This window comes from Canis lupus, chromosome 9, assembly GCF_011100685.1.
Source record: "Canis lupus familiaris isolate Mischka breed German Shepherd chromosome 9, alternate assembly UU_Cfam_GSD_1.0, whole genome shotgun sequence".
In the NCBI taxonomy this organism is placed as follows: domain Eukaryota; kingdom Metazoa; phylum Chordata; class Mammalia; order Carnivora; family Canidae; genus Canis; species Canis lupus.
In genome coordinates this window covers 54,396,968-54,404,043 of record NC_049230.1, presented here as the reverse complement: position 1 = coordinate 54,404,043, position 7,076 = coordinate 54,396,968, and positions in this window count along the sequence as shown.

The following is a 7,076-nucleotide window of genomic DNA, read 5'->3' as shown; positions in this document are numbered from 1 at the left end:
CAGCGTGCTCGTGCTCGGGGCTGTACCTTCCTCAGGAGCTGTTCCGCTCCTTTGGAGACACCCCCACGGGGTGGCAAGGGGGCAGCAGGAGGCACAGCACAGGCTGAGAACATTCTCTGGTGCCAGGCCCCCGGGCCTGAAGTGCAGGCACCCGGCACAGTGGCCCTGGGTGTGGCTCCCGGTTCTGGCAGGGGCGGCCCCTCCCCTCTGCTTTCCTCTCCCAGCTGGGCCTGGGCGCACCAATGAGTTGAAGGATTCTAGGGCACATTCCTGAAGCTTTCAGGTTTCAGAGACCAACACAATTTGCAAAGGAAACTTTGAGCGGATGGATGGGGTGATGCCGATTTTACATTTTGCTGGGGGAGGATGTTAATGAGAACAGACAAAACAAAGAAACACGCATTAAAAATCCCATCATCGGGGCACCTGGCTGGCTCCGTCTGTAGAGCATACAGCTGCCCATCTCAGGGTCATGAGTGTGAGCTGGGGCATTGAATGTAGAGATTATAAATAAATAAACTTTTTAAAAATCCCATAACATGAAATAAATTATATTTTAAAACCCCAAAGTTATGAAGGACACAATCTTTGGATGAAGAAATGTCCTCCCCCAAAAGGAGCATTTGGAGTTTCCACGAATGTTTCTTCTGCATGAAGACCTGGAAGGTTTGCCAAGCATCCAGCACTGGCCCCTAACATGGTACTTGGGGACATCCCATTGGTCATAAGATGGCTGCTCCACCTCTGGACATCACATCCACATTTCCAGGCAGGAGGAAGGGGGCAGAGTGAAGTATATTTTCCTTAAAACCTTTGCCTTTTAACTCAGGAAGGGAAACCTTCCCTTGGCTCTTCTACTTTCATCTCATTTGTCAGAACTGGGTCACATGCCCACCCCAGAGCTACAAGAGAGGCTGAGAAATTGAGTGTTTTCATTTTCTGGACTCTATGGGAGAGGAAGGCCAGAAGGAAGGGGGGTGGAAGGAGCATTTGCACATACGGTTTTCTGGAAAGTCCCAGCTTTCCTTTCGTTTTATCCCTCCCTCCAGTCTGTGTGTGGAACCTTGGGCTCTCATGACTGACCGTGGCCTCCAGTCCCTGGTTCCTTAGGCAGCAGCCCACAGAGCCCGGTTCAGCCTTCTTCCTAGATCTAGACAGGTCCCTAATTCAGGGGTGCCAGTGTTGTCCTTGCCTGTTTGGGGGTTCCTGGTTTGAAGAGCACCCCAAAACAAAGCCTGCTTTCAGAGCAAGAGCCCCAGACAGAGCTGCCACGTAAAATATAGGCCATCTAGTTAAATGTGAGTTTCAGAATAACGATGAATTATTTTACTTTAAGTATTTGCATGAGATATACTCAAACTAAAATGTTCGCTGCTTATTCAAAACTCAAGTTTAACTCAGTGTCCTGTATTTTTATTTGTTAAGTCTGGCATCCTAACTCCCAGAGTCGCAGCGTCTAGAGCTAGGAGATGTGAGGGAGGGAGAGACTCCAGGGCAGGTCTAAAGGTACTGTGGTGTGTGGCTTTGAGAACGATGCCTCCCCTCTCTGGGTTTCCCAGGCCCCATCTCCAGATGGAGGTCACTTGAAGCTCCCACCCCAGTAGGGCCAAGATCACTGTGAGGCACCCAAGAGAGCCTTCTACTGATGAAGGAGGGACAGCACGGTCCGCTTCTGTCCTTGGTGTTCCTTGGCTTTTGGGGGTGTATTGACCAGGAACTGCCCTGATGTACCATGAGTGCTGCTCTTGAATAGGAACTGCACAAAACTGAGGCTTACATAGGTCAAAATGGTTGAATATTGGCACCTTCCTACTGTTCAGTCGAAGGGTTTTACATGGAAGGAGAAGGTGCCCCTCCTGGCACATCTCTGCCTTCAGGGGCAGAATGGGGTAAAATGGGTTTGAATACTGACTTTGTATCTTCCCCGCTGGCAGACCTTGGGCAAGTCCCTTCCCTCTCTGAGCCTCAGCTTGTCTTCCTGTGTAATGGGTATGCTGACAGTGGGGTTCCCCTCGGCTAAGTACAGATGAGCCCACTGAGCAGGAGCCCCGTCTTCACCAACCCTGCTACTCTCCGTAAACTGTCTACCCCGCCTGTCTCCCCGTGGTAGCTTCTCCAGGGAGGCACTAGCTTCAGGGCGTGTGCTCAGGGAAGTGTGGGCAGGGGTGCATCACTTCTGCAGAGTGGGCCTGGAGACCAGCCTCATGTCCCATGGTTCCTCTTCCCCTGCTGCCCCAGCACTGCCACGAGTCCTCTGGTGCCAGGGATCCCCATCGGTGTCCCTGAGGGGCTGTGCCCACCTTCCACTTTGCAGGGAGCTGGTGTAACCCAGCCAGGGGGCACCCGAACGAGACCTTGCTTCCACACCTCACGTCAGTTGTCAGCTCCCTGGGAAGTGGAGCCCCTCTAGCAGGCACCTGGGCATACCTGCTGCCACCCAGCCACCAGTACTATCTAGAAGGCCAAGCAGGCTGTCAACCAGAAAGCCAGGGAGTCACTTGGGGTTGTCTGTGAGCAGAGGTGACCCCCACGGACTCAGGGGAGGGTTCTGTCCCAGGCCCCCATCGGCTCAGACCTGCCAGATGGTGAACCCTGACTGTCCTCTCTCCAGCTGTGTGATGCCCCCCTGGGCCCCCCTGCTTTCTGTGAAGAGGAGGGGCTGCCTGGTGCTGGTTGGGTGCACAGGAGACCTGTCTTGTGCAGGCCCCTCGTTTTCCAGATGGGGAATCCATCCAAATCCCAGGGAAGGGACCACCCAGAGCTGGTCTGGCCCCTCAGCAGCCAGAACTCCAGGCAGCAGGCCCTCTGGGTGCCTGGCGGCAGTGCCAGCAGAATCTGAGCAGGAAGGAGGAAGAGGAGGCAGCTGGAGCTGTGGGGGTGAGGGTGGAAGAGAGGAGGGCAGTGGAGGCTGCCCCCCCCCCCAGGCCACCCAGAGAAAGGCAGATCCCGAGCCCCTGCCAGCTCTGAACCCCAGAAAGCCTGTCTCCTTCCAGACCCCTGCCCCCTCCTCTGTGCATCCCCTCCTCCCCACCCTCCTCATCCCCACAGCTTTGCGGCTTCCCCTGGAGGACAGGCAGGGCCCTCCGGACCAGGGGTGTGCGTGTGCACTGTGCGGTGGCCCCTGTGCGTGCGAACGTGCCTTTGTGCACACGTGCGTGTGCGTCTTGGGTGCACGTGCACGTGTCTGAGTGTCTGGCGCGTGAGCTCGCGTGCGTGTGTGTGCGCCTCCGCGCACATGTGCGTGTGTGTTCTGCGTGTGTGTGTGTGTGCACGTGTGCGTGCCCGTGCGCGGCGTGCAGGCGCGGGGAGGGGGCGCCGGGCGGGCGGGCGGGCGGGGATTTAAAGCCGCTTGGGCGCTGGCGGCGTGAGCGCTGCTGATAAACAGCCCGAGAGCCCGCAGCAGAAGCGCTGGCGGCGGCGGGAGGCTGCGTATCAGAGCTCCTGGCAGCCTCGCAAAAAGCTGTCCCCGGGCCCGCGAGCCGCTCTATCAGCCCACGGAGGGAGGGCGGGGGCGGCGGGGGGAGGGGGAGGGAAAAAGTATTTGCTTCAGCCCTTAATCACGGAATTTGAAATCCCAGCGAGTCGGTGCCATTTATTTTCAGAGGCTGTCAAGGCTGGTTTCAGCATTTAAAAGAAAGGAGGATAAAAAACATTTGCATTTCTCTCTACTCCCCCCCCACCCGGCGGCTCGCTGGGCGCTCTCCCTCTCTCTCCCCCTCTCCCCCTCTCTCCGAGCCCCGCGGCAGAGCTGGGGCTGCGTGTCAGCGAAGGAGGGCACCGCGGGCTGGGACCCGTCGGAGGGCGGCGGTCGGCCTGATTCTGGGGTCGGGGGTCTGGGTGCTGAAGGCTGGTAGTGGGGAGGTGGACTTGGCCCAGGCTGCTGGGCTCAGGGTGCTCTCCTCATTCAAGCTGGAAAAGAGCCCTGGCCCCTAGATTCGCCCCGGGTCCTCCAGGCTCCTGAGGTGGAAGTCTAGGGTATTGGGGCCGGGAGGGGAGCTAGGACACCCCCAGGGCTGCCCTCTCCCTGCGCAGGTATGGAAACCGAGGCTTGGAAACCGAGAATGGCACAGCCAAGGTCACTCTGGCAAAACCAGGACAAGGAGGGAATCCTATGGATCCTGCTGAGCACGGGCAGGCGCCGGAGACAGCAGTGGGCGCAGGCCTGGGGCTGCCCATGAGGTCTTTGCAGCGAGATGGGCCTGAAAGCAGGTCATGACACCTGCCAGCACAGTGACCTTGGCCACCATCCTCTGTCTGGCCTTCAGATGGAGCCCATGGTACCTCCTTCCAGGACCAAATCACCAGGCACACTGCATGGCCCTGGGCATGGGGGGCAGCCCCATCACCGGATGGCCTTCTAGCACCACACCCACTTTCCTTGTCTGGTGTCTCTCTTGCTCCTTGGGGATGACTGGAGGCTCAGTGGCCAGACTATTTTGTCCCTGAGGAGGCAGGCTCGGGCACACGAACCCCCAGGGCCACTCTCTGAGACTGTTTACTCTTTGGTAAAATGAGAAAAGTCACCCAACTACAGTTGGGGTGCACTGAGTTCATGCATTTGGAGCACATGAAGTGCCCCACCCTTACCATGGTGGTTCTTACTTACATTATGAAGATTACAGGTCCACCTGTCCCAGATTCTAGGCCTCTCAAGGCCAAGACTCTGTGGTGCATGTGTGAATGTCCATTGGTGCCAACCCAGGGGAGTGATGTTAAAAACAGTGGGTAGGGCCTCCGCTGGGGAAGACAGAAAGGAAGGTCTCAGGGGAGGAGGAAACAGCCCAATCCTGTGGAAGGAAGCTCCCCACTCTTGCCCAAAGCGAAGGTGCAGAGACTCAGGATATCCCACTCCCTACCCACCTTTACCAACATGTGCTTATTTTTTTTAATTACAAAAAAGGAGATGCCTTGTTACAATACCGAAGGTAGAAAGAAAATAGCAAAATTACCTCCCTCCCAACACCTCACAATTCCACTCCCCAGATAATCAGTGTCGAGTTTAGTACAAAGTCTTCCAGATTTTTCTGTCAATACAAGCACATATAAGCCTTTTGTGGAAGTCGGGCAGTCTTATGCATCCTGGTTAGCAGTTTATTTCCTTTGACACACTGTAGTCTCCTTTCCAAGTTCTTTCTCATGGTATTCCCCTGTGCACGTGTGCCCACACGCGGTCGGCTGATCTGCAGTGGCTGGGCATCAGGGTTGTGTCCAGGCTTCTACAGCAGGCATCAGAGGGGCTGCTGAACTGAATGGAGTGTGCAGGGAACAGCCGGTGGCCGTGGGGCCTCCATCCCCTTCCACAGGGAGAGGCTGGTGGGCGGGGCAGGCGGAGGGGTGGGGGTTGCTGCTAGGACCAGGGCTGGGGGGAGGTGACCTCAGGGAAAGCAGGAGCGTGGCCATCATCTCTACCAGGGAAGGAAACCCTCACCTGGCTACCCAGGGCCTGGGGATGTCAAGGCCTGGGGACAGGACCCAGCCTGGGCTGTCCTGGTCCTTCAGTGAGGAAGTGGGGATGGTCTGTGCTCTGTAAGTGGAGGGATGTCAGGAGCAAGCTCCTTCCTCTTGCTCTTTTACACTTTCCATGGCTCCCAGGTTCTGACTCTTCTTCCTTCCAAACTGCCTCCCCATACCGGAGACGAATCCCACGCCTCGTGTCCACACATGGTGCCTAAGTCAGCAGGGAGGTGGTGGTAGGAAGTCCAGAGCTCTGTCTGCCGTGAGGTAGGGCTTTTGTTGTTTGTGCATCAAAGGGAACATGCACAGTGTGTTTTTTTGGGAGACAGGCTGAGCCGTGTTCGGTGACAGCTCCATCAGTCTTGAGCTCTGAACCCTAGAACTCTCAGCTTCCTAACCAAGAAATGGGGATCACACTAGCACCTGCTGAGCAGGACTCAGGGAGGGATCCCCCAAAGCCTTCAGCAAGCTCCCCGACACACAGGATCTCATAAAGTTTTGCTATCATTTGATTTTTTTTTTTAAAGATTTTCTTTATTTCTTCATGAGAGATACAGAGAGGGGCAGAGACACAGGAAGAGGGAGAAGCAGGGTCCTTGCAGGGAGCCCGATGTGGGACTGGATTCCAGGACCCCAAGATCACGCCCTGAGTCAAAGGCAGATGCTCAACCCTTGAGCTACCCAGGCGCCCCCACTAGATTATTTTTTAAATTATTATTCCTAATAACAACATTTTAAAAAATCCGAAGTCGTAGAAGACCTCCGAGTTGGTTGTCAAAACCAAGAGAAAGCCTGTGGTAGTGTGTGCCGTGTGTGAGGGGTATGTGTGTTCTGTGGGGATGCAGCATGTGTGGTGTGTGCAGTAGAGTAAATGTAGCATGAGGGGTGTGTGCAAGCATCAGTGTGGGGTGTGCGTGTGCCATGTGTGCACAGAATGTGTGGTGCGTGTTGTATTTGTATGTGTGGTGTATGCACACTACGTGAAAGTGGCACATGTGGTGTGTGTGTCCTGAGTATGTTGGGGTGTCCTTCTCACACCATCCTTTGTGCCCTCAGCTCCAGCCAGACACTCTCTCCCATGACCTCGGGCCCCTGGCCTAGCTCCTTCTCCCCAAGAATCACTGTCACACCTGTCTTCCTGTTCCGAAGGACAGGCCTGTGGGTCTGGGCCACCTGAGAAATCCCAAGGACAGCCCCAGGGAGCAAAAGAGACCCTCAGTCTCTAACCAGTTTCCCAGGTGGCCCCACCCCACTGAATGCAGGGCTGTCTCATCCACCCCCCTGCATTGGGTTAGGGTTCAGTGTCCCTCACCCCTGGCTGTGGGAAGTTGCTTTACCTTCTCTGGGCCCCTGTATCCCGTCTGTAAAACAAGGATAATAATAATAAGGTCATAAGCTTGTTTAAGCTCCTCCTTCCCTCCTCCAAACAAACAGACAAACAAACAAACAAGTAAACCAGAAAAAGCTCAAGCCATCAGGTACTTGGAACATGAAGGAATTTCTGCTAGAAGGTGATCAGCAGAGTACCTACCACATGAGCTTCCAGGCCGGAGCGTCTCCATTTCTCCCTTCCCTCCAAGAGGAGCTGTGTTTATTCATGCAGACCCTCACCGCACCCCCCT